The sequence below is a fragment of the Alligator mississippiensis genome, chromosome 1, assembly GCF_030867095.1.
Source record: "Alligator mississippiensis isolate rAllMis1 chromosome 1, rAllMis1, whole genome shotgun sequence".
NCBI classification, from domain to species: Eukaryota; Metazoa; Chordata; order Crocodylia; family Alligatoridae; genus Alligator; species Alligator mississippiensis.
The window spans coordinates 451,292,509-451,318,781 of NC_081824.1; the positions used below are offsets into that span (position 1 = coordinate 451,292,509).

At 48.9% G+C, this 26,273-nt stretch overlaps 1 long non-coding RNA gene across 2 annotated transcripts; it reads right to left on the reverse strand.

Annotated features, from left to right (window-relative positions):
- Positions 1–11,957: 11,957 nt before the first annotated feature.
- LOC132249663 (uncharacterized) lies at positions 11,958–22,686 on the reverse strand. Of its 2 annotated transcripts, none has more exons than XR_009461189.1 (3): positions 22,399–22,686; positions 18,416–18,520; positions 11,958–12,667 (listed from the first exon to the last, which is right to left on the reverse strand). It is a non-coding gene; the product is annotated as an uncharacterized LOC132249663 (long non-coding RNA). The 2 variants fall into 2 exon arrangements; XR_009461188.1 differs by lacking the exon at positions 11,958–12,667 and adding an exon at positions 15,746–16,723.
- Positions 22,687–26,273: the final 3,587 nt, after the last annotated feature.

Consider the following 26,273-nt stretch of genomic DNA (forward strand, 5'->3'; position numbering starts at 1 on the left):
TGCAACCAGGTGGGCGGGTACACCATCAGCACGAACAAAATTGTTAGCAACAAGAATTGCTTAATAATCCCCACCTTCCCTCTAAATGACAGCTTCCTAGTCCCCCATATCCCTACCACTTTCCTCACCCTCCCTCCAACCTCCTCCCACACGCCTTCCCCCCTCACATCCATATACACTCCCAGTACCTTCAAGCCCTCCCTCTCCACACACCACCCCTCCTCCTCCAACCCCCTCCACTCCCCCACTGCCAACAGACTACTCTTCCCCTTATTTACCTGTGGCCCCGCCACCTCCTCATACTCCCAAATTCCCTCCACCACCCTCCTCAAAGACCCCTCATCCCAAACCATAAACATCACATCATCCATGTATAACGTGACCCTCAATTCCCCTCCCCCGGCACCGGAATTCCCCTCACCCTCCCATCCCTTCTCACCCTTTGCGCCAACGGCTCTATGCCACTCTCTGGGGCTATTCATGTAAGGGGGCACCCCTGGCGCACCCCCCTCTCCACCCTAAATTCCCCTCCCAAAAACCCCTTCACCAAAATTCTGCTCCATGCCCCCCTATACAGTGCTCTCACCCACCCCACGAACTTCCCCGGGAACCTCATCTGCCCCAACACCTCAAACAAAAACCCATGCTCCAAACTATCATAAGCTTTCTCTAGGTCCACACTGCCCACCACCACCCGCCACCCCCTCTCACTCCAACATATCCCTCCACACCCACTGTGTATCCACCATCCTCCTACCCTTCACTGCACATGTCTGGTCCTCCCCCACCACCTCCCCATCCATGTTGCCAAAACCCTTGAAAATAGCTTATAATCCACATTTAAAAGTGTGATCAGCCTCCAATTCAGGAGAGCCTCCCTGCTTCCCTTTTTATGTAATAGCACCACCACCCCCCACTGAAAACCCCTCCCCCACTAGCCCTGTCTCCATAGTCTCCTGAAACACCTCCACCACATCCCCCCACCCCCACCACCTCCCAAAACCTTTCATAAAACTCCATCAGCAATCCATCCACCCCAGTGTCTTCTCTCTTTTCATCCCCCCTCAAAACCTCCCTGACCACCTCCTTCCTCATATCCCTCTCCAAATTCACTCCCCCCCCAACCTCTTTTCCAACACCCCCAAAAACCTCTCCCTCGTCTCTCTGTCCACCTCCCGCTTCTTGTACAACCCCGAATAGAAACCCGTTACCTCCTCCAACACCTCCCCTTGCTCCTCTATCCGCACTCCCTCCCCTGTAACCACCGCCCACCTCCCTCCTCCCTTTCTTTACCCCCTCAGCAAAATATTTTCCCCACTCCTCCCCCTCCCCTACCCACAGTGCCCACGCCAAAAACATCCTCTCCCTTTCCTTTCCCCGAAACCACTCTTGCACTGCCCGCTTCGCCTCCAACTCCTGCTTCACTTCCCTCCCCCCCCAAATCACCTCCTGAATCAAATTCTGCACCCTCCCCAATTCCCTTCTCCTTCCCCACTCGTATCAACCACCTTCTGATCTTTTCTTTTGTTGCTCTCCACCACTCCCATTTCCACTTGAACAGAGCCTTTGTTGTTCTCCACCCCTCGTATTCCCTCCCAAAAGCCCCACACACACACACACACCCACCCTGGTGTTTAGCCTCCACACTCCCCTCCCCGTAAATCCACCCTCAGCCACTTGTGATCACTAAACCCCACCTCTCCCATTTCCTTCCCCTCCACCCTCACCCCTTCAGACACAAAAACAAAATCAATTTGTAACACCCTCTTTCCACCCCGGATCCATCCTCATTCCCACCCACTCCCCCTTCCACTCATCCTGCAGCCCCTCCTCCTGTACCCAATTTCCCAACCACCTCCCTGTACTGTCCAATTGCCCACCCCAACACCCCCTTCCCTATCCCCTTTTTCTATAAGGCAATTAAAATCCCCCACAAAAACCTTCTTCCCTCCCCCTCCCCCACATATCCCCAGCTTCCAAAAAAATTCCCTCCCCTCAGCCTTCACCACCAGTGCATACACATTAAAGATCCCCACGTCCTCCCCCTCCACCTTCATGTGCTGTAGCCACCCCTCAATTAATGTCTCCACCCCCCATCACCCTCACCCGTGTCCCATTCAACAAGATACCCACTCCCGCCCCTGTTCCCTTCCGCCCCCGCCCACCAAGACTGCCCCTTTCCCCAATGCTTCCTCAAAAACCCATAGCCTCTTTCCCACCCTATCCCACATTCTTGAATGCAAATAACATCTGCTGCAAATGTTTCTAAACACACCCCCACCCTCTCCCACCTCCTTTTCCTCGTTAGTAAGCTCCTTACCTTTAGTGAGGCTATTCTCACCGCCATTTCAAAATTTTTCAAAAACAAACAAACCCACTCTTGTCCCCTCACCCCTCTACCCCACTCCCACTCCCCAACTCACTTTCTGACCCTTCCCCTGGAGACACCATCCCTTGCCTCCGTATTCCTGTTGTTGCAACCAAACCCTCCACCGCTCCAGGACTCAGAAATCCCAGCCCCTCTCCTCCCCCCCATTCCATCTCTTCCCTCTTTCCCCTTCTGTTCCCCTTTCCCTCTTTCCCAAATCCCCCCCTTCGTTTCCACTCCCACTCTTTTCTTACCCTCTTCCCCCCCACCCTTGCTTTTTCCTTTTAAGCCTCCTTCCTGCCCTTGTTCCAGGGCTTCCATCTCTTCCGCCCAACTCCCCCCTTCAGGTTTTCCCCGCTTCACCATCCCTCTCAGGTGTTCCAGAGCCTCCCCCCTTCTTTCTTCCTCTCCCTTCTGTCCCTCCTTCTACATCTTCCTCTACCAGCTCTAATACCAGGTCTTCAATTTGTTGTCATTGGCCTCCCTCCCCCTCAGGTGTTTCCTCTATCATCATCATCATCATCATCATCATCTCCTTCCCCTCCACCCACACCTCCAGGCGTTTCCCATCCCCTCGTTCCTCCACTTCTCTCTGCTCCCCACTGTGTTCTTGCACCCATACTTTGTTTGCCTAGGAGAAGGGGTAGTCCCACTGAAAATGCCCCTCGTTTGCACCCGGCACATACCAACTTCTCAACACAAAGTTGTGCTCTGTGCCCCATCCCCCTACACCAAAAGCAAATCATTAACGAACAAAACGCAGCCAGGTGCCCCCCCACCCCATACCTACTGCACAGCTTTGGCTGGTCAGAATATGTAATATATCCCCTGTGTGGCCCAATTTGCACCACTGGCAATAAATGCCTCACCCTCCCTGCATTCCCCACCTCTTCTTGCAAAATTACTCGTGCCCTCCAAGCCCCCATCCAAACCCTCCACCGGTCAAACACCTTTTGTTTCTTTCTCTTCTTTAAACCCCTCTCCTGTCCTTGCTCAAGTGTTTCCATTTCTTCTGCCTAGTCTTCCCCCTTGGGCTTCCCCGTGTCCCCCCGTTGCTCCACCATGCCCCTCAGCTGCTTCAGTGCCAGATCCCCACCTTCCCCCTCTCCCTTCTGCTCTTCCCTTTTCTCCTCCCCCTCAATTTCTTCCTCCGATAAATCTAGCACCACTTCCTCAGTACCCTGTTGCCCTTCCTCCCCATCTGGTATTTCCTCTATGACCATTTCTTCCTCCTCTGACCACAGCTCCAGCTGTTCCTCCTCCACCTCCCCGTCCGCTGCTCTGTTCCTCCTGGTCTTCCTGCACCCGTACTCTATTAGCATAAGAGTATGGGTACGCCCACTACATGCAACCCTCCCGCCTACAACCGGTACACACTTTTTCCTTACAAAACTGGGCTCTGTGCCCCATCCCCCTACACCGGAAACAAACAGTAAGCTGGCAAAAGGCTGCCAAGTGCCCCCCCAGCCCACATCTACTGCACACTTGGGCTGATCATAATACGTAATGTACCCTCTATGAGGACCAATCTGTACCATGGGCAGCAAATGCCGCACTCCCCCAGGGCTTCCTACTTCCTCGTGCAGCAACACCTGTGCTCGTGTGCAGCAACACGACCCGGTCCAAACCCTCCACCGGTCAAATACCCTCTCCACATGTAACACTCTCTGCACCCTCTCCTCCAACCAATGCACCATGTCCTCCTCCAATACATCATTGTACATCTTGACAAACAGCACCGGCTCCCGCGCTTTTTGGCCCACTTCAAAATTTAAGCCTCCAGCTCCCCTCTCTCCGCAGCCGCCTTATGTGCCTCCCAAAAGGCTGTATAAGCCTTAGCGTGCCAAAAGGACATGTGCCATTGTCTACAATTGTCTAACACAATGACACAACTCAAGTCCACTGGGTCCACGTTGAGCGTGGAAAACAACCGACCAGGCAGCAGCCAGACCTAAGCCCAACCACTCCCCGATCTGAGCCTTCAAGAGGCCGAAAAGCGATAACCCACCTAGGGCTGGAGGGGGAGTGGGACCCCTGGGGGCAGCAGCCGGTCCTGTGGCATGGTGACTGATCTACTGGCTGGCTGGCTGGCTCTCCTGCGGGAAAGCCACCGTGTGGGCGGGAGCTGGCAGGTGTGTGCTGCTTCAACTCGACTCCCTGCTTCAGTTCACCCGGGTCTCGGTCTACTGCCTTCATTTCACTTGACTTCACCTGGACATGCCCCCCGCCTCACCACTGTGGCTTTGGTCATCATCAAAGACGACGACGCTGGACAAAGGCAGCATCTGGTCTTAAGCAGCCTTGTGAGCTGAGCTAAGGGACGGGGAAGAGAGAGGCTGCAAGGCCTGCTGGTAGCAGGGAAGGCCCCAGCTCACCGGCACCCTGGGCCTTCTGGGCACTGTGAACTGATTTTGTCACAGCGCGTGGAAAATCCCTCCCTTCCCAAACCTCCTCCATCCTTGTACCCCCTGCCCCCAATTACAACCTTCTCAGACTTCTTCCCGTCTCTTTTTTGCTCCATCAAGTTATCCTACTGAGGTAGTAGATAAGATGCCCACCTCCCCTAATCGTTCTAACAAAACGAACGAACAAACAAACAAAACAACTGTTCCTCACCTCAAAAGTCTCCCCCACCACCCCACGTTTCTTTTAATATATGGAAGCCTTTTTTTGGACATGGGGAGTTTCCTCTATAGCAGGCTGTGACTCGCTCTCACCTTCCTCTATTTCATCCTCCTCCCTATCCCCCTTGGGCCATGCAACATTGGCATCTGGTAAAGGACATTCTCTCCAAGTGCATCCCTCCCTTCCATGAACAACGCATTCAAACTTTCCTCATACAAGTGTTCACCTTGTGCCCCAATTCCACACACTGAAAGCAACTGTATATATGCAAAAAGCAGCAAGATTACCCCCAACCCAACGTTTACTACACAACTTAGGCTTCCCATAGTAATTCACATACCCCCCCGTATGGACCCAATTTAGTAGATGGCAAGGAAGTGACGCACTGCCCCCAACCCCCGCCCCAAATACCCTTCTTCCTCTAAAATAATCCTCACCAACCAAGACCCCATCCACATTTGGTATTTACAAAAAACCTTTCCACCCATAACATCCTTTGCACCCAACTCTCCAGCCATCTTTCCAGGTCCTCCATTTCCAACACATCAGTAGCCATTCAAAGCGGATGGGGGAGGGGGGGGGGGGGGGGGAAAAAAAAAAAAAAAAAAAAAAAAAAAAAACACCTTTTCCGGTGCTCCCTCTCCAACATCAAAAACATAAGCCCTTCATCTCAGCCCAATCAGCTATTTTCACAGACATCTTTGCCAGAGAGCTTTATATGCCCCTCTTTTCCAGAAAAAAAAGTCACAATCCACAGCTTGAAATTATCATGGGCTACAACAACACTCGAGTCCCGTGGATCCATCTTGCCATCTTCAAACAGTAGAGGAACTCTGCTGTGCCCACGGTTGTGGCCCCACAAATCCCTACTTGCACTAGAGTAACTATAACTCGCAGTTTTACCCATCTTCTCGGGTCCTTGTCTCCCCAAAGAGGGTATGTAGGTGGGGATAGACAGGGGACACTGTGGGGGACTTAAACTAAATGAATTGGAGAAAAAAGTGTTAGGGGAGGGGATGTTTGAGCTCACTGAGCCCGTTATATGAAATAATTAATAAAGATGCATTAAAAAAAAAACAAACAAACAAACAAAAAACAACAACAACAAAAAAAACAAAAAACCACACACACCACACACACGCAGGTGAGAAAGTGGCCACAAGAGAGGAACTAGGTGGGAGGAAGGTGTTGAAAAGAGGAGAGGTTGTTCCGGCAAAGTGAATTTTGATTGGGAAGAAGATTTGGGATGTTGCTTTTAGTGATCGTATCCTGAGAATTCAAGCGTGCTTGGACAAATGTGCAAGCAGTGGGAAAGGCGTATAAAAGTTGCATGGTTAAACACTGCAGGATGAGAAAGCTTGTCAAGAAACATGAAGTTATATGAAGGATGGAAGATGCTGAGGAGAATGCTAGAGTAGTGGAAGACGATTTAGAAAAAAAACCCACAAGAATTTTCTGTTTTTTTGGGCCAGGAAAAGATGAAGAGGACTGAAGAATTAGAGGAATTATAGACAAGGATGCAAGACATTAAGAGGAAGCTGTACAAGGTGCACAAGTAGGAGGTCTGGAAGACAACCATTCCTCTGTCAATTGCATTAAAAGGAAGATATAAAATTACCTTCTTTTATTTTATTTTTTTTAGGTAAGGCACCTTGGGTTGAGAAGGAAGAAGGATGGTGCAACTATTTCTTGATGAAACTGAGGGAGAAGAAAAGAATTGAAAGCAGTATGAACCGAAGCTGGAGTGCCACTAGTAGAGAGCAAGAAGTTGTTCATGTAGTCTGAACAGCACACACAATATTCTAGCAAGAGACAGGCTGTCATCAGAATAACCATTACAGCACACCACAGCAAGTGGGGAAGCAGCAGGTTTAACACGAAGGCACAGTAGCCCATTGCTTACCACAGCCCACTCCCTCCTCTCAAACTCCCATGTGAAATCTTTGCACGCCTTCCAACCATCATCCCTTCCTCCACAAGCATATTCAAATCACTGCACCCCTTCTTCCTCAAAAGGAGGTAAAAGAGCTGGCAAGGTCCACAAGAGGTCCTCTAGTCCAACCCTGGCCTGAAGCAGGATCATGCCTATCCCCACCTTATTTTCTAGAACTACCCCCACATATAAAACCCTAACTTGCCACAAATGAAGCCATGGCAAGTAACCCATGTCCTTTTCCTAAAAGGGTTGTTAGAAGATGCAGAACGATGAACAAGCAAGAGGGCTGTGCCCCTGCTACAGGAAGGCACCTATGCCCACAATATGGGTCAATCCCTATGAGGGGCTAATATTCCTTCCTCACTCCAAACGTGGCAAATCAGTATGACCATGAGCAAGGGGCCAAGATGCTTTAGCCATGGACTTCTGCTTTTCACTTGAGGCAGGAGCATTGGCACAATCTCCAGCCTTGGTGGTAGTCAACACCCAGTGCTTCCGAGGAATGAAAATACCTCCCACGACACACACAAAGGGTAAGAAAACCATTCTTTGCCAGCCGCCTGCTTCTGGGCTTCACTGGTTGCCTAATGGGACAGAGCCAGAGTAGAGCATAGGTATAGTTACTCCTAGATCATTTTTGATCCATGTTTATCTAACCTCTTTTTCCCCCACACCCCCATTGATGAAGGCTCCACAGCTTCCCTCGGCAGTCTAGTGCACTGCTGCACCCTTTTAATAGCCAAGTCCTTCTGGCCATCCAACAGTAGCAGGATGAGCCCTTCCCCTTCTCTGTCCATGTGACATGAGCAGAAAAAAAACGCAACCCTTTTCCATGGCCCTCTTGATGACATCTAGTTCAGTCCTGAATGCCCTGCCCCACTCCACAGGCATTAAGCAGCACTGGAGCACAAATTCACCTCAAGCTCTTCCTCCTTGCCCTCATCCTCTACCACCCGCTCCCATGACAAACTGCTCAGTTCTTTTCTTTACCGTGTGCCACCATTCCCACATGTTCCCAACACAGATTTTCAGTGCCTGCTACCCCTTACAAGAGCTCTCCACAGCCCCTAAAAGCCACAAATTTATATTTCCATAAGACGCATTGTTACACACCATTTCTCCATATCCACCACCCCTTTTAGCATAAAATGGTCTGTAAAACCCAAGGGTAAAACATCCTGGGCACCAGCTAAAGTACAAAGAGATACATGACCACTCCTGGGCCCCAACCTCCACCCTCATCTTCATTCTTTCCCCTTCTCGTCAACCCTTTAAAAACACCATCCACAGGGATGAAGCAGGGACCACTAACAACAAGACAAAAGCAAGAACAGGCCTACTGTTTGTCGTTTGGTTTGTCTAAGGCCAGATAGTGACTGTAGGGGGATTAGCTGCCTGCATTGCTTCACTCAGCCCAGCGGGACCAGGCCTCTGCTCTGGGCTTGCTGCAGGTGGCACCTGCTCAGGAGATGAGTAGCTCTGGTCTTCCGACGGAGCCCCCGACTCCAGGGCTCCAGTCTGGTCTCCTTACAGTACATTTCCTAGCACAATGCACGGACAAGGGCTTCTGGGACAACCTTCTCTGGGTAACTCTGATGGAAAGCTTGGACTAGGTCGGCAACACGTGCATTTCCTGCAAGTTTCTAGAAGCAGTCGGACAGTCTGTAACCTTGCCAGTCAAATACACTACTCAGTGAACAGAAGGTCTTGACAAGGAGATTGGAGCGTTTCCATCCAATCCCTCCCCCAGTGCTGCCTATAAGAGCTTCTGTGGCCCCAGAAAAATTGACAGGTGCTGTGGTGGGCAATGCAGCGGTATTTCTTCCACAACAAGGCATCCCTCCTGCCAATGCAGGTCTCTGGCTGCTACACAATTAGAAGAACTGAAGCCATTAGCAAGCTAGGAACCAGCCCAGTGTCTCTGGTTCAGGCTTCTTGCAGGTCAGAGACTCCAGGTGGTGCTTATCCACGAGGACCTCTATGGGGTGCGGTCCCCCTCCAGGTGGGGACACCACTGTGAAAAGCCTGCTTTGATGTCAAGGGCCTCCTCATTCCAAATACCATAAACTAGATCATACGGATGCTATTTATCCTCAGTAGCAGGTAGAAGGGTACTAAAGATCTTCAGGCTCCGCTATATTGGGACACCTGTCCCCACAACACTGCCCCCATCACAAATGTAAGAAGTCTGTGCAAGGATGGGACTGCTGAGGAAGGCCTGCTTGAGATGCCCTATCACAAGGCTATCATGCCCCCAGAGGCCCAACTTAGGGCATAGCCTACAGGTTTTCTGGGGGTCATCAGAAAAATCAGTAGCGAGGTTCCATGGTATCAGCAGGTGACCCAGACCAGGACTCCCCCTTGCAAGCAGGCTCATGATTAGTCCCATCTTGGCCTGGTCTGTGGAACAAATGATGGGGCGCAGGGGGAACAGAAGGCAGCGCCAATTCAGGAATCCCAGAACACTTCCTTGGCTCCTGCTCAAGTGCTCAGGGAGTGGGATTTGAGCCTCAGCTAAAGCCCTCCTGCCAGAAGCAAGTGCTGCTACTGCCCATGTGGGTTTGTCTTCTTGCCAGGTCTTGCCCAGCCTTGGCCTGTGCCTCTTCCAGGCAGGCAAACAGGTCCTGTTTTTCCCCTTCAGGGATTCAATCAGGGCCTGGAGCTGCTGAACTGCCTGCTGAAGATGGACCATCATTTCTTGGGAGTCAGGGGCTACAAAGGGCTTTTGGGGATGTTCAAGCAGAATGCAGTTTGCATGTCCATTTTGGGGCCTGCCCCACAGCTCTGAAAGGACTGGCCCTGGTAGACTGTTTGGGACCAAGGCATTGGTGGTCTGGATAAGCGATTACATGCTTGGAGTACGAGGGCAGTCCAAAATGGTTTCCTACAAACTGTGAATAGAGGGGTCTGGCTCTGGAATTGGAAGCTGCAGCTGAGATGGAACAAGCCCAAAAGCTGCAGCCAGAGACATGGTACTCCTTCCGTCTTTGGCCAGGGTACCCACAAATTGGTCCAGGTGGTAGGCATCCTGCCCCATGCCCAGCATGGTGTCCTTCTGCATTCACCATGCTCAATGACCCACGCATGAACTAAGGCCGAGGTAGGCCTAACTACTTGCCACCTGTCTTGTGGGTGCACGCTGGATTGCGATACTGGGAGCCATAACTATTTCGTTCCAAAGGTGACAGTGAAACACATTGGACTGCATGGAAACAAGAGCTCTGCTCAGTCAGCTGCCTCACTGCTTTTGCTCAGCACCTTCAGGAGTTCATCAAGTCATCCTCAGAGACCTGGATATCTACCTTTTTGCCTGGGACCCCTGCACAAAAAGATGGGCCGAGTGTTCTGATGCTGGGATATTAGAGGCAGCCTTGGTTGAAAGTAGTACAGTCTGTCAGGAACAGTGTTTCACACCCATTTGCAGGAAGTGATACTGTAGCTGTTGTAGACCTTATGGACCAGCTGGGGAAGTCTGGCCTGACATCCCAAGCTCCTGGAAGACGATGAAGATGCCTGGGTAAGGGACTGCGCCAGAAGCTTGCACCAACCTGCATGTGGACACCGTGCTCTCTGGGTGCTTTTGTGGGTCACCAGCAGCAAAGTTGTGTTCAACAGCCCTCACTGGACATGAAAGCTTCCCGATTCAGACCAGTGACCCTTCCATTCACTGCCTAGTATGTGATCTGGGCCGAGTTGTAGCCCAGCATACTGTTTACACATATGGTAGAGTAAAGGATGATGGGCCTCCAGGGATGCAGAAGATCAGGCTCGCTGTTTTTGTGGAGGAGCCAGGTTATTACCTTCTTCCAGGACTTGGGCATGCAGCCAAAACTTGCTTCAGCTAGCCAGATACATCAGCTCAAGGCAGTCTGGGTCCCACTTCCCTGCAGGCTGGACTCTGTGCCATCTTGGTCTGAAGCTGTAGTCCATGTCTCACTCTGGCCTCCACCAGGAGCTTAGCCTCAAGCCCCTCTGCTGAGGGGAGTGGCAGAAGGGTTCCCGATGCAGTCATCACCCAGTGCCCTACAGGCCTGCTGCCTCTCAGTTGAGGACACCATTGTAGTAGGAAGTCTCTCCTGCAGGCACTGTATACAACACCCTGGGCCCAGTCAGATCTCACTGCATTGGGGCAGAGTGAGGCTCCAGGATCCAGAAGTAGACCAACAACAGCAGTCCAGCAAGCCAGAGCCGTGGTCTGTAACTGTGTGGCTCCAGTTACTGGTGCAGACTGTGGACCTTGCAAGAGCTGGTATTAGGGATACTATGTGCTCATGCTAGTCTAGATCAGCATGCTCTATGCACTAAGAAGCCACAGCCTGGGGAAACAGAAGGAAATCTCTTGGTCAAGGATACCATGAACTGGTCCGGTGGAAAAAGGAAAAAAAAGTTGTTTCTTGGAAAGCACTAGTAGCAGTACCTTCTTATTTCATCTTTTGAGAAGATATTATTGTAAGCCTTACTTTTGCCACTCTTGCCCATTTTCAAATCCTATGCCACACTACAGACATGTGGCTGAAGCACGAGATGTCTAATAGACTGTCTCTATCAAACCACCAAGCAAGTATTACAGGTGTGACCATCAGTTGATGTACTCATTTCTTCCTGTCCTTTGCTGGCCAACAAAGCCAGAGCAAATGGAGCAAAGGCAACATGACAACATGATCAAACAGACCATCCCAATGCAGATCATCAGCCCTTTGGCATGGAAAAGTTAGTAGCAGGAACTGATCTAACCAGATGCTTCTATTATAGCCAACATCTCTCTATACATGCGTCAGGTTCCGTGCAACAGTCCCCCTCCCCCTGCCCACATTTAAAAAAGCTAAAAACCAAAACACCCCACTAGCAGCTATGTCAGCACAGACCGTAAGCCAAGGTCAAAAGGAAACACGACAGCCACAGGCAGCAGCAGCGTTCCATGATGGTATAGAAGAGACAGTTCTGGAAGGGAGGATTTTGCATCTTGCACAGGAAGGGGAAAACCCCACCTAACTGACACCTTTGCAATCCAAAGGAGAACTGCTTTGGTTCAGTTGCAAAAAGTTCCAGAGAAACCAAGCAGTGTGAATAAGAAGGGGTCACAGCCTTTGTGATGGTACTGGAACAAGCCACCTCAAAACACAGGGCAGACTGAAGGGAAAGTTGGAGAACTTCCCAGATTCTAAGTCAGCTGCTGCCAGTGCGTGCTACCTCCCTCCCAAGTTCCCCCACTGGTTTAAGCGAGGGTCTCTATTGCGCTCTTGTGGGGTGTTGGACACGTGCTGGAGCAAGCACGTGTTCTCTTGCTTCTGGTATGTGACAATAGGGCATCAGGCTGAAGATGCGTCACCTGCTGCTTCTCTCAACTGGGCAATGATAGTTATGGGAACTGTGACTGTACCTTGAGTCTTTGTCCAAGCCTGCAAAAGAAGCCCTGATAGCAGAAGGGCTGTTGTCAGGCTGTGAAGAGATGAGGCAAGTCCCAAGGTTTGGGGAAAACAGGTGGCTGGCCCACTGCTGGGGAGAAGAGCAGTGCCATGGGACTCTGGTCCGCTGCTAAAGGCAGCTGGGCTGGCTCTCCATCTTCCACTGCCTTAGTCGAGCAACAGCTGACAGGTCTTTGGTATATCTGCTCACAGAGGCTTCAAACTTCCTGCAGGCTTCAGACTTCCCACATCTCTTCATCCAGGTCACCAGCTTGGAAAGCCTCTTTTGGGCCTCACACTTCAGAACTTCTGCTTGGTGTCAGGCCTGAGGCTCTGGAGAGAAAGAGACACAAGGGTGTAAGTGGCATCAAGACAATAGTTAAATGCTTACAAATGCAAAAGATGAAGGACCTATATGCCTATAAAGCTGAACGAGCCACAAGTTTTATTGCCCACAATTACTGCGATTCCCTTCACTGGTGATGGATAGAAGCTGTCAAGTCTGTTCTGTACCCAAGACCCAAAGCATCCCAACCAGGAGAACCATGAGCAAGCTTGGCGCACCAGAACAAGACATATGCAAAGTTGTGCTGTTGATCTGAAGTTCCCCCAAACACAGGGTTTCTGACTTGGGCTCATCTAGGTACCATTATAGGTGTGCATGCACACATACACATTACTGTAAATACCATTATATTCTCTTCCTTCAATGAGCACGCGCACACACACACACAGAGTCACGCCCCTGCCCCCACCCCAGCAAAAAGAGAAACTTAGCATCCTTTGTTTATAAGGAAGGCAATACATGAGTGGACTGGGATGGAGGCTGTTCCAGGACAGTCCTAACCTGCAATACTATACAGCACCAAGCTGTGGAAGTGTGATGCTGGTCTCAAGCTCCTGAACTCATCTGGGGAGCCCTTAGTGCAGTGATTCTCTACCAGGATGCTATAGCATGGCAGAGTGCCTTGAGATCCTCTCACAGCTGCCACAGGGGACCTCACAAGGTTGCACTGTGAAGCATGCAAACATGCGTCTCAGGAGATAAATAGGCACCACAGATTGCAAATAGGACAGCATCAAAAACATCCTGACCTCTTACCATCTTCCCTACTTCTTTTCAAGTAGGGAAAAACAATGAAGCGGGCTCTCTTGCCAAGAGTATAAAAACAAAAGCAGAAGAAAGAGAGCTGAGACATTTACTGAGGGATGCCTCGTGTCTGACAAGGCCAAGAGCCACTGCTGCCCCCGAGATGCTAGAGCTGCTACAAATTTTGAAGGCCCCAAGGTCTCAATATATGATCTACACAATCTCAGGAGAAGTGGTGAAGCCTGTTGGATCACTATCAAGTCCTTCGACTCCACTGCATTCAAATATTGGCCGCTTCCTACACAGGGAACCAGCAGGCTCACTCGGAGGTAGGGCTGATTCTACTGACCGGGCTACAGAAGAGTTGCTCCATCCATGCGTCTGCCCCATTCTCCGAGATTGGGGACCAGGGATGAGAAAGTGTTGGTTGAAATTTTAGCAGGCTGCATACAAACCCTATAATACATGCATACAGGGCCAGCCACCTTCATAGGGTGTGGAGACAGTGTAAAAGAAGAGGAATTCAAGGTAGGTATTTCAGGGCAGCTCGTGTCATACCACTTGTGATTTGAAGAGAGCAGCTGGGTACTTGGTATCACTGGACTCCATGGGCAGTTACCTTGTCTGGTGCATTGCTCTATCAGCACAATGAATATTTTTTCCCCCCACCAGTGATGAAGGAAATAAAAGCCTTACTACTATGCTAGGGGTCTTGACATACGTTATTCAGTTTGTCATCCTAGCAAAAACAGGAAAAGACATCCAGGCCCTGACTGCTCACTGCTTCTTCCAGTGGTGTGGAGCACATGATGCCCGTCAGGCAGAGATATACCTGCCCGAGCCCACAGCCTGATATGCTCCCAGCATTAACACTCATCCACCCCCCACCCCAACCCTCTGCAAGGCCCTGAAGTGCTTCTCCCTGCCCTTCCTATGCTGCCCCTGCCACCTCAAGAGCTCCTTGGCCTCCCTCTCCCACCCATCAATCTCCTCACACCCCTCCAAGTCCTACCCTGCCTCCTCCCTACCCTCTCAAGCCACAGTATCCTGCACAGATGCAACCCTTCATGCCCAGCCTGCCTGACTCCTCACTACCCAGCTCCAGCTCTCTGGGTCCTTTCAGGCACCTCCACATATTCAAACCTCACTGCTGTTCCTTGCAAACCCTGCTCCCCCCTCGCCCACAAACCTTTTTCCATTTTCTCAGAACCCAGCTTCCCCCCCAAAACCCAGCTGCCCCCACACCTCCCTGCACTGGCTAGGCTCCAACCCTACTCACCATGCACTCCCCACAAGGCCCACTGCCCCCTAAGGCCCCTTGCTTACAACTGCCCCCCCCCCCCCCACTTAGACACTTAAGGCCTCTCAGGTCCCTTCTCCTCAAAGCCCTCCAAATCCATTTTCCCAACCACCTTCACAGACCCTGACCACAAGGCTTGTGGATAAAGGGCACCAAAAGCTTCACCTTGCCCCACCCAACCCCCACCCCACCTTGCACCATGCCATCTGGCCTCCACCCTCCACAGACCAAGACTAAGACACTGTCAGGGGAGAACTCGCTTCAGCTGCTGGCAGCATCCCGACCCCAGGAGACAGCCCTGCCCATCCACCTCTGCAGGGCTTTCTGCCACCCTGGTTGTGTCACTGCTTCAGGCTCCATCATGTGCTCCAGGACTAACCCAGGAAAGGGTCACTGCAGGAGCTCCCTTCACCTCACCTTGGCATCTCCCTCCACCTCCCCACTGCTGCACCACTACCCACTTCAGCCTGCTTCTAGCCCTGCCCCTCTCCCTAGTCCCAACTGTTCCCATTCACCACCAGGTGCCGGCTCCTAGAGAGCTGCACACCCTTACTGAACATGCTGGGGGGAGCGAGAAACAGTACCAGGAGTGGATGACAGACAAGGCAATTCCTAGAAGAGAAGCTACCACAAGTAGGTCAAGGTCAAGGGCCATTAACACCTGTGGAGAGGAGGGATTAGGAGGCATCAGGCAGCTACTGAGCCACTAAGTTAAATCAACCCCCTCAGCTCCACCCTAGGTGAAAAAGCAGCTCTCCAGGCTGTTTAGGTGGAGCTATGCTAGTTTAAGGACAGCAAGACAAGGTTCTTTGTATCACATTTACCCATCCTTTATTAGACAAGCCAACAGTTGGAAAAAAAGTTCTTCTTTGCAAGCTTCAGGGTATAAACACCCTTAGTCAGGCTGAGGGAGCTCTCCCAGCTGGGTAATATGCGCAATGGCATTCTCTTGCAGTAGTTCTGCACAGGCATCATCACTGCAACCTTTGAGAAGATTACTATTGAATTTTACCAATTACACAAGACCAGCCTGCCCTAGCTGCACTGCTTGACAGATAGCAAGGGCTTGGGGGAGGAATAAGTTTCAGCACTGAAGACAACAGACCTGACAATCTATCAGAGTAGCACATTGCTTACAAAGAGACCACTTCCTTAGCAGGTTGCCTGTACTGAAGGTGGAGTTACTGTGAGGACACAAAAAAAAAAAAAACAAAACCCTTCAGTCCTGAGAAATGGCTAAATTGACAGCCACCAAATTGTATTTCCAGGAGTCTGGCTCCCGAGGGGCTCATAGTAGCTAAAACTATATCGTACTTTCATACTTGCCTTGAAAACCTGTGTTTACTTTACGAGTTGGCTCACTTCTCAGACGGGCCCCGATTGAGGTTCTGGACATCTCTGCTCAGGGCCATCATTCAAGTAGGACTGACAACCAATGTTCCCAAACCCTTAGAGGCAGGCAAGATGGTTACCATTCCCTTGCGGGAAACTTAGCTCAAGGAAAGGCCACCACGCTGAAGAACAAGGAAGAACTGGCAAGCATCATCATGAGCTGTAGCTCACACAAAATTGTGAGCCAAGAGACCAATGTTAAAAGCATCACTGCACACCAATGAAGATGGTTTTCTTGGCAAATGTAGCTACAATACCAGGTGCTGGCAGAACTTGTGTCCCAACTACTGTTAATTATGAAGGGAAGACCAACCTGTTTTCAGAGGGTCATAGATGCACACATCTTCTCCATTATCCATGAAAACCTGGTTGCTTTTGTAGTACTGACCACTCCAAAACATGGAAAGAAGTCAGCTCCCACAAGCATCCTTGAAAGGGGCTTAATGAATCAAGCAATTCCAAAACACCTTTATTTGCCGTCTGGTTTCGAAGCTTCTAAAAGGTGTCCCAGCTATTTTTTTTCTTCATCTGGGTTTACTGCAGAAAAATAGGGTTCTTCTTGGGTGTTGTTTCTTCAAACAGAGCTGATACAGTCAGTCACACAGGTCTACAGAAATATGTATCATGGGATTAATGATAAGACTGGGAGGTTCAGCACCATGCTTCCAACATGCCCAATTCGATACGGAGGATTACAGGCAAGCCAATGTCATTAAGAAAGATCATTTCACTGCCTTATTGAAACACTGGCTTGAAGCCCCATTCCTTCTTAAGAGACGGCATGTTGTTTCAGCAAAGGTTTCAAAACAGAGATTGTATCCTATTCATAATCTAGAGGGACCAGTTTGACCCAAGTGGCATTTGAAGGAATTACTTGAAAGGCTGCCAGAAAGGAGGAGGGAAAAGCACCTTCTCTCTCACTCACTGCAGAGAGAAGGATGTAAGAATCAATGGCTTTAAGTTGCAAAGTAAGTTTAGGGTGGATATCTGGGAGAAAGCCACCGTGAGAAGCCAGCCAGTGGAACAGCCTGCCTAGGGAAGCTGTGGACTCTTCATCCCTGGAGGCATTCAAGAAGAGGTGGGGCAGCCACTGGGCGGGGATAATCTAGGCATACATATGCCCATTTTCTACTCTGGGTATTTTCCATGCTTGTGTTTTACCTGTTGCTCCCATCCCCATCTTCCACACCTCTTTTTTCTGCTGTGTATATCAGGGTGTTTCTAAGCCTCCCCAGAGGCATTGGGGGTTGGCTAAACCAAGACTGGGGACTTCACCTGGAGTGTGCCAGTTCTCCTGCTAGGAGCAAAGCTGGAGGCTCCTGGATAAAGGCCTTTACCCCTCTACTCAGGGTCAGACACATGGGTCTCTAGGAAAGACTTTTACCCCAGGGTTAGATTGGTGTGGGCTGTGGGGCAGAGGGGTTGCCGCCTTCCTCTGTGTTGCAGGGCACAACCCTCTGGTCAGGATCTCTCCAGCCTGTATTGACACCACCTTATAGGGGCAAGACATGGGCAGCCATGGCTCCCCTGCTTTACCTGCAGCAGGTCAGTGCATTAGGTCTGTGTTGAGGGTAGTCTCGTGTAGAGATTAGATTATGGCTCAAAGGGATGGTCAGGGTAGGGATGTTCCAGCCACAAGCAGCAGGTTAGACTAGATGATCTCTGGAGTAACCTTCCAGCCCTTCACAAGTCTTCTCTCCAGTCAGACAAGACCAAGGAGGCTATTGGCTTAGGGAAAGAAACTAACATAATCAGCCAGCAACCTTATACCATGGAAGCGTCTCAACATGCCTCTCTCACTAGTCATTAGAAGATGGTTTCACCGTATTTTGATAGTCTTGTCCCTCGGCTGGTTCCTAACAAGACTAATGGAATTTCCAGTAGGGTCAAGAGTACAACCATGGCTGAACAGTTCCTTTTAAATGATCACTACTGGATCTCAAGGCATCTCATCCATGTATAGATCCTTGCACTTGCCTCAAATTGTGTAGGCATAGACTGAAGAGGTACCCATGTTTGCCTATGGTTATAACCTCCTTTGGTAAGCCCTCTTAGCGGGGGACTGTTCCGTTACAAGCACTACACATCTTAGTCGAGTTGGCAGGACAGGTCACTTCCCATGAATTGAGTCATATGTCTGGTATAATGACTTCATCCATCATTACCAAATGAAGGGGGAGGAAGACTTGCTACCTGGAAGCATGCACCAGCTGATATTATCACCATGGGTGCCCTATAGCAACTTGAACCTTCACCTCAACAACTCACCCCTCCACATCATAACCTAGCTTGGTCTTACCATGCAGCCATACAGAAACAGTCACTGTCCTCCAAGCAGATCCACTGCAAGTTCCCGTTCCTCTTTGGATGCTCCAAGATCTTTCCTCTGTCTATGCCCTGGCAACTAAACACAGGAGAGAGAAGCTCAGAGAATATATAAGTCCTGGCCTTATACTCAAAACCCCCACCCTTGATTTGACCATATTAGAAACCATCTGGAAGAAAAAAAAAAAAAAAATGGCCCAACTGACATGAAAGAAAGGAGGGAAGCAGCAGCACAGGATGAAGGTGAAATGTCTATCCTCTTCTAAGTGGTCACAGTCTGCAGAGAAGAGAGCTATAAAAATCTCCAGGTGTTTGGTGGAGTATCCATCCAGATGCTGATCTCAGGATGGTTGGGTTAATTCTCTTCTTGCTCAACTGTAGTGAGAGCATTCCCTGCCCTGGTTTAAGCTACGGGAACAACATTGACACTGAAGTAACACACAGCACCTGAGAAGCTAGAAGAGAAACTGGGTTCGCTCTTGTAAAAGGCATTAATGGTCAGAGGTGTACGATAAGGATGTATTAGCTTTGCCTCACAAGCAGCACCAGGTTTTCTGCTGTCCTTCATCCTCTACAAGCTGATACTACAACTCACCCCCATGTGCAGAAGCTTGGAGCTCTAACCCCCTCCCCACCCCCACCCCAGGATCATATAGACTGGAGGGATGCAATAGCTGAGAAAAGGCAGAACCGCCTCACATCTTTTGGCAACACCCATTTTAAACCCTGCCAAACAGGAAGCTACTTAGTTGACCATCAGGCCATTGCCTTTTGCAGGGAGGTGCCATCTGCACTATCCCAAGCCTTGGTAAGGTGGCACACCTGGGGACACGGGACAAAATTAACCCCCAGTAAAGAGAAGATGCTACCAGAAGACAGTAGCTCACTCTGCAGGAACCCTGCTGATAAGTAGAGAGAGGATGCGTCACTGCTGTGTACTTCTGGGTGGCAGAGTTGTGCTCCCCTGGCAGCCAGCCAGGGCTACTCATTCCAAGATCTCCACTAGCTCCACAGCTAGCTCCGCTGGGGAAGAGAAGTCAATTTCAAGGGGCTGTTACAACCCAGCCCTGCACAGGCAGACTACCTCCATATACAACCCTCACTCAACTGTTTCTTGCCCATGACAAGTCAACTTGACTTGTTCAACTCGCTGCAGGTTTCCTCCCTGCCATGCAAAGATGGTTGAAGAAGCATTTCTAATCAACTTCTTCCAGACTACGGAGATCACATATATCCCCTCAAGCTTTGCTCTTCCTCTCTCTGCTTGATGCAGAGCTCCTGCCTAGAACATTGCCTCCCCCAACTCCCGGCAGCCTAGTCAGCCACAGCAGCAGACACACCAGAGTTCGAAGGGCTGGCAAAGAATGCTCAGGAGAAATCCTGGCAAATACAAGGATTTGCAGATGTGAGGTTGTAAGGTAAGCCACACCCAATACTTCTTCAGCTACTGCTGAGAAGATAACTATATGCAAGTCTAGGCAGGCTTTGCTGGAGCAGCCAGAAAGACTGTGGAGAGCCTCAGTGTCTTGTCCCAAGTTTGGTTAGGTCAGAATTGGACAGCCAAGCGTGGTGTGCACAGAACTAGGAAGAACAGAGATGACGAAACAGGCCAAGCAACTGGATTTCACAGAGCTTTGCTTTCTTTTCCAAGGCCGACAGATGATCTTGCATCCCAAAATGCATTTTAGCCCTGGCCTTTCAGGCCCCAATCCAGCCTTGCAAGTGTTCCTGACCACTTTTCCAGCACAGGCAAAAGATTCTGTGTCTCACCCTCATCTTCACATTGAACCCACATACCTACTTGTGCTACAATCTCTGGGGTAAGCAGAGTTCTGCAAGGTTGCATGAGCACAAGCAAGGACAACCCCAGGGGCTAACTAGTAGAGTGTTCATCATAGAGAAGAGTCCAGTTGTCCTCTATTGATACGAAACCAGATGCCTTTATGTCCCCTATTTTTCACTTGGAGAGAAATAGAGGATATAAAGGCATCCAGTTTTGTATCAATGGAAGACCGATTAGAGGACATCCTGGTTTTCTGCTAGGATGGCCACCCTACTTGCTACCCAGCTAACTAGCTTTACTCTCCCAGCTTCCACTAGCATAGAGCTCAAGCGAGTTCTGCTCCAAAGAGGGTGCCCCATCCCTTGCCTGGCATAGAGGCAGAGGTCAGCCATGCTGGTAGTTCACTGGTCAACAGTAGCCTGCTTAGCTACTACCAGAGATGGGTGCTACATAGGGCTTGGTACTGGTTAAAAACATTTCCCTCTTATTGTTAAGGAGGCATTTCAAGACTCAAAATGCCTCAGTGGATAGGAGTGGCCCTAACTCCAGGCAAGGGGAAGAGCCCTAAACAAATAAAACCAAAGCCAGAGAGAGCAGAAAACCAACAAGCAGCACCTTCCCTCCCACCCCCAAATATACAACCCTGGGTCAACTCAGGCTTTCATGCAAGCACCATGCTTAAGCAAATACAGAGGAAGAAAGAACTTGATTTATCATCAGTGGCAAACCACTTCATCTCCACACACCACATGACATCTTTTGCAGCCCTAGAAATACCTGCTACAGTAGCAGTACTAAAATGGCTGAGCAACCCCCACACCCATCAGTCCCAATTTTCACATTTTAGCCCCCAGTTGGGCAGCCCTAAACAAGGCATTTCCAACCTGTAATGTGAAGCATGGCTAGTTACATCTGGGTACCATGCTTCATATTTCCTAAGTGTGGTGGTTCTAAGGTCTAGGGGCACAGGACAGTAAATAATACGAAAACACAGCTTTGTGGGCCACATCACCCTGCTTTGGTCCATTCTAGCTCACAGGCTCTCCAGTCACAAAGGTGGTCACAGAAGCATCTTAGTGATAGGACCTTATTACTTCACCTTAGGAGTACACTCAAGACTGCTTGGCATGACAGGGAGCAAGTGAGCTAGAGCCCTTACAGCATTAACTGCAGGGCAGTCATAGGCAGAAGATTTAGATTTGAGGGGCTGCTTGGACTGGAAGCTTTCATTCTACCCACTCCCTCAACTGCAGCAGCACCTGGGGAAAGACTACTGTGCCATCACAATCAACCATAAGAACAGGTACTGCTGGCCATGGACACAACAAAAAAGGCAGACAGTTTCCAATGCCATATGAACCACAAGCGTCTAGGTGTACAAGCCCATTGACAGTGATCTAAATCTCCTGGAATAGTTCAGAAGATCACCAGGATCATGGGCTATTGCTTTGAGCCTGTTCTGCATTTAGGCCTACACCGAGCTTTGGCCCTCCAGACGCTCCACTGTGTGCAAATCCTAAGCCCCCATTTTCCCTTCTTTAAACCTGAATGGCATCTAGCAACTCCAGAAAGGGTTAGTATGCAGAGGAGTCTAGTACACCTTGCAGCCACAGGTCTCAACCCACCTTACAGGCTTAGGAATTAAGCTTCTCAAGATATATGCATATGTAGTAACATGAGGAGCAAATGGAAGTACAGAAAGTCCAAAGCCGACTACACTAAATATACACAGGCTTTCCGAATCAGCTGCGCAGAGCAAAGCATTTAGTTCAGCTCCTAGGGCTTACAAAACCAGAGTTACACTGGAGGAGCGCTCCAACTAGTTCTGAAGCCACCTCCATTAAACCGAGTTGAAAACTGCTCATTGATACCATCTATACTGTTTTAGATACCTCCAATTGTCCCAGCCTCTTTGCAAGAAGCAAGTTTCAAGACTCTTGTCAAGTTAAAAATCATACAGTTCAACATTTAGCATGCTGTAACTACAGAAGAGCCCAGAAGTACTCCTCCTTTCAAGAGGAGAAGCATCGAGTTGCCACAGCATACTTGGGCAGAAAAGTTAGTGACAGTGACTAGAGTGACCAAACACCACATGTACAACTATTAAGGGAACAAGGGGCACTAGCATATTTTTCTAAATCAAGATAAATAAAATATTTGAGAGCACTACATACCTGCAGGTAAACACACAGTCCACACAGCTTTGAAAACATAGGAACTACAACTCCTGCAAACTGAGCTCGTCAAAACACAATCACATGTTTTTCCAAACCCCTTAACACACCACCTATTCTGAGCCTCTCTCAGAAAAGAGAGGAACATAAAAACCCCAATCCCTCAAATTTAACAAGCAGAAACAGTACCCTTCTAGATGCAAAACAAACAACCACTTCCCCCGTATTAACTATAACAACAACCACAACCTTCCCCTTCATGCGCTCTCAGCTAGGCTCTTTCAACTGCGGGGGAGGGGGCGGGGTCCACCCCGTGGCCTGATCCTTTCCACCTGCACCTCATCAGCAATTAGGGCTGCCCGCACTTCTTAAGCTGCGTGATCTCTTTGGCGAATTGCACTAATACTTCTTGTTCCTTGTTTAAGGACTAAATCTGTGCTTAGTTTATTTCCTTTGTGAAGTTTCTGAGCTGCACTTATACATTAGGCATTATTTGTCCTCTTGTTCACTTCTGGCTAATGTCAAACACCTTGCAAATTAACTAATGACCTGCTGTAGTCTCATGGCATGATTTAGGTGAGCTGGTAATTGAAACACATTTTCTGACCACACAGTACAAGGGGCTAGGACCATCAGTCCACACTAGCAGAAGGAATAATCACATTCCCCCTATAGAAATAAGAAATTAGAAAAGCACAGCTCATCTGGTCCCCCTCTCTGCTACTGCTGGAGTGTCTCCCTTAGGCTAGTGCCTCATCACACCCAAGAACATTAGTTAGCAGTTCTTACAGCGGGCCATTGCAAGGCTGTGGTTATCTACCACAGCTGAACACAATTAACGTCAGGACTTTCACTGTAAATGTTCTGGACCAAAGCAATCAGCCTCCAAGTCTTTTCTACAAGAGGCTTCCACTCACTGGGGACCTGCCAGTTATGGCAACAAAGGCAATACCAGGAAGTCTTTCCTTGAGATGCCAGATATTTGTGCTGTAAGAAAGTGTCATATTGAATGAAATAGTTTGAATGTTTGTAAAGGTTGCCCATTAACCAGTTTCAGGAAGAAGATAAGATTTATCTCCTTATCTAAGTCATTGTTTTGGGACTACGTGCAAAAGGTCCAGACTTTGTTTAAAGTCTTAATTTAAATTTTATCTTCAGAAGCCTTTCACAAAGAGAGCAAATATCCTGAATTCCGAGAGATCAAACCCTAAGGCCTTTTGACCAGATTGGTAAGAAAAGGGCATTTGCAGTGATATGGAAGCTTCCCAAAGGTAATTTAAAATGCTCAACAAAGGCAAAAGAATCTGTTGAGTAAGATCCGAGCCCAAATTTGGGGGTAATGACAGGTTGAGTAGGAGGAGCCCACTGACGGCAGCTCACTCAATAAAAACTGTAACTTACTGTCCCAATTTGGAGGTGACTATACTTGTAGAACAACGAAGAAAGAATTGTAAGTATAGCCCGGGTCAGACCGATCACCTGAACTAACCTCTCCATGAACACGAATCTCTTAGTTCAAGCTGAAGCCGCGGAGCACCTGAAAGGGACTGAAGGAAGGGGACTTAGTCCTATCACTGCTGAGGCCAGCCTATTGAATTGTATTGCTGAGGCGAGCCCATTGAACTGTACTACTGAGGCCAACCCATTGAATCGTACTACTGAGGAATGAAACCATATTTTGGTATTTGGCTTCTCGGAATTCTAGGATTGTAAGTATATTATGAAAAATAATAGTATTGATTTAAATTTAACTTTTAGTTGTAATTGTTGTTTTTGTAACACTAATTCTTATAGTATTGTTTGGGATGGAAGTGCATTCGGGGCATTGTTTCTGATATATGTAATTATTGTGTTTTAATGTTTGTGGTGTTTCTTAAAGCTAAGCAGTGTTATATACGTAGCAAAGAGTTTTAAAATAAAATTGTGTTATATAAATTAAGTGTGTAATCATTGTGAAATCGTGCAATCAGTTAACTACTCCCCCAGCCAGTGCATCAAAAGGAATCAGTAAATTGTGTGGGATTTTCTCTATTCCATAACCCACTAGAGACAGAAAGGAAGTGTTTTTAGATTTTCCAGTGAGAACATGGAGGTAGAAAAAGAAAAAAAGGTCTTTAGACCACTGAGACTGTATGCTTGTCTGCTCCTGTGCATGCAGCACCAGCAGAAACTGTTTTTAACAACTTTAATCTCATGAAATGGCCCAGCTGAGATAAACCTTCAACAACAGTGATCACTGAAACAGTTTAACCAGGTGTCTCACAGCAGAAACTCTGTAGCATGGACATTTGCTTGCTTAGTCTGATAGTTCATATAAATGGTTTATGAACACTTAGTTTATCAGCATGTCACAGACAGGAGCAGTATGTGTTCTGGGAATTTATGAGTACATTAGTTGAAAGTGTTTTAAGTAGTTACAAGTACCACAACTCATTACCTTTATTGATCTCAAATTGATTCTTTATTAAAACTTCTCTTAATAATTTCCTAATCCTCTGTAACTTAATTGTGGAAACTGTAATAGAAGCATTATGGCCCCAAGTGAATAAATCCAGTGAAGGGGTAATTTTTTCTGTTACCTGTAAAACAGAGGGCAGGAGTGAACAGGTGCTGGCAGAACTTTTGTCCCAACTACTGTTAACAAAGAAGGGAAGACCAACCTATTTTCAGAGACTTTCCTGAGGTTTTACTTACAACACACTTTCAGCATTGTCCACAGAAACTGATTGTAAAAATGACCTCTTTTTACCTGACTATGTGAGGGTCACTCTACTCATGTTTTCCATGCTTGACTCTGGTTATGTGCTAGAATGGCAACTAAATGTATTCCTGATCTGCACCCTCATTAGTATGCATGCTTCAGGAGGGGGCTTCTCACACCTTTTCTCACTGTTTGTGGCCTTGGGTTTACTGCTCGAGGTCTAAAACAGGCTACTGTAAAGGGCAGGTGGATCACGTTTTGTGTCCACTGGCCTTCTCTGCCAAATCAGTGACACCTGTAGGCACACACCAGTTGGTAACACAAAGTTAGACAAAGGTCACTGATGGGTCAGCCCTCCTCTAAGCAGTGCCAGGTCTGCAATGGGGTGACCCTTAGATTTAATAGAAAGCTGCTATGTACGTGGGAGAAAGAGGAGAGATCCCAGATAGGAGTCACTCACTTCCTGTGTGGTCTTTTTAAGTCAATAAAAATCCCTGTAGTGGGTCCAGGGCTACACCTGATACTTCCTGTTGCTAAATGAGCTGAAATTCTGTGCACTTGCAGATGAGGGTAATCAGCGTCTGAAAGGCCTGGGGCTCCACAGAGAGGCTGAAGAGAGCCAGTAGTGGAGTAGTGACAAGCCTTGGGGGTGGTGATGATGACCCATTGAGGATGGTCAGAGCAGCATTCCCCGGTAGCGCTCTCCACTGACTAGAGCAGCGCTGCCCTGTATCAGAGGGACAGCAACTCCAGCACTGGCCTCCCTAATCGGTACTTACTACTGAGCCTGGTGTAGGTGGTGGAGTCCCCAGAGCAGAGTGGCAATACCTGGAAGGAAGGATGAGTAAAGCATGTGGGGTGGCCCTCCCTACCCAGCACTGGGATCGATTCGGGAAAGATGTGGAGCTGATTCGGAGATTCAGCCATAAGGTATAGTGGGGAATCAATGAAATATCTATAACTTGGTTGTTCTTCAGCTGATTTGGATCAATCTTCCAGGGGTGGTAGCTGTGGCCAAGGGCATGAAGCCCACCAAGTTTCAAGGTGATAGGCACAAGGATTTCTGGGAAACTGCACCTTAAGCTGCTGACAAGCAACACTCATGACACAGGCGACACTGTGTGTGTGTGTTGAGACACGGGGGTGAAAACTGCAGGCCTGCTAGGTCCTGCTG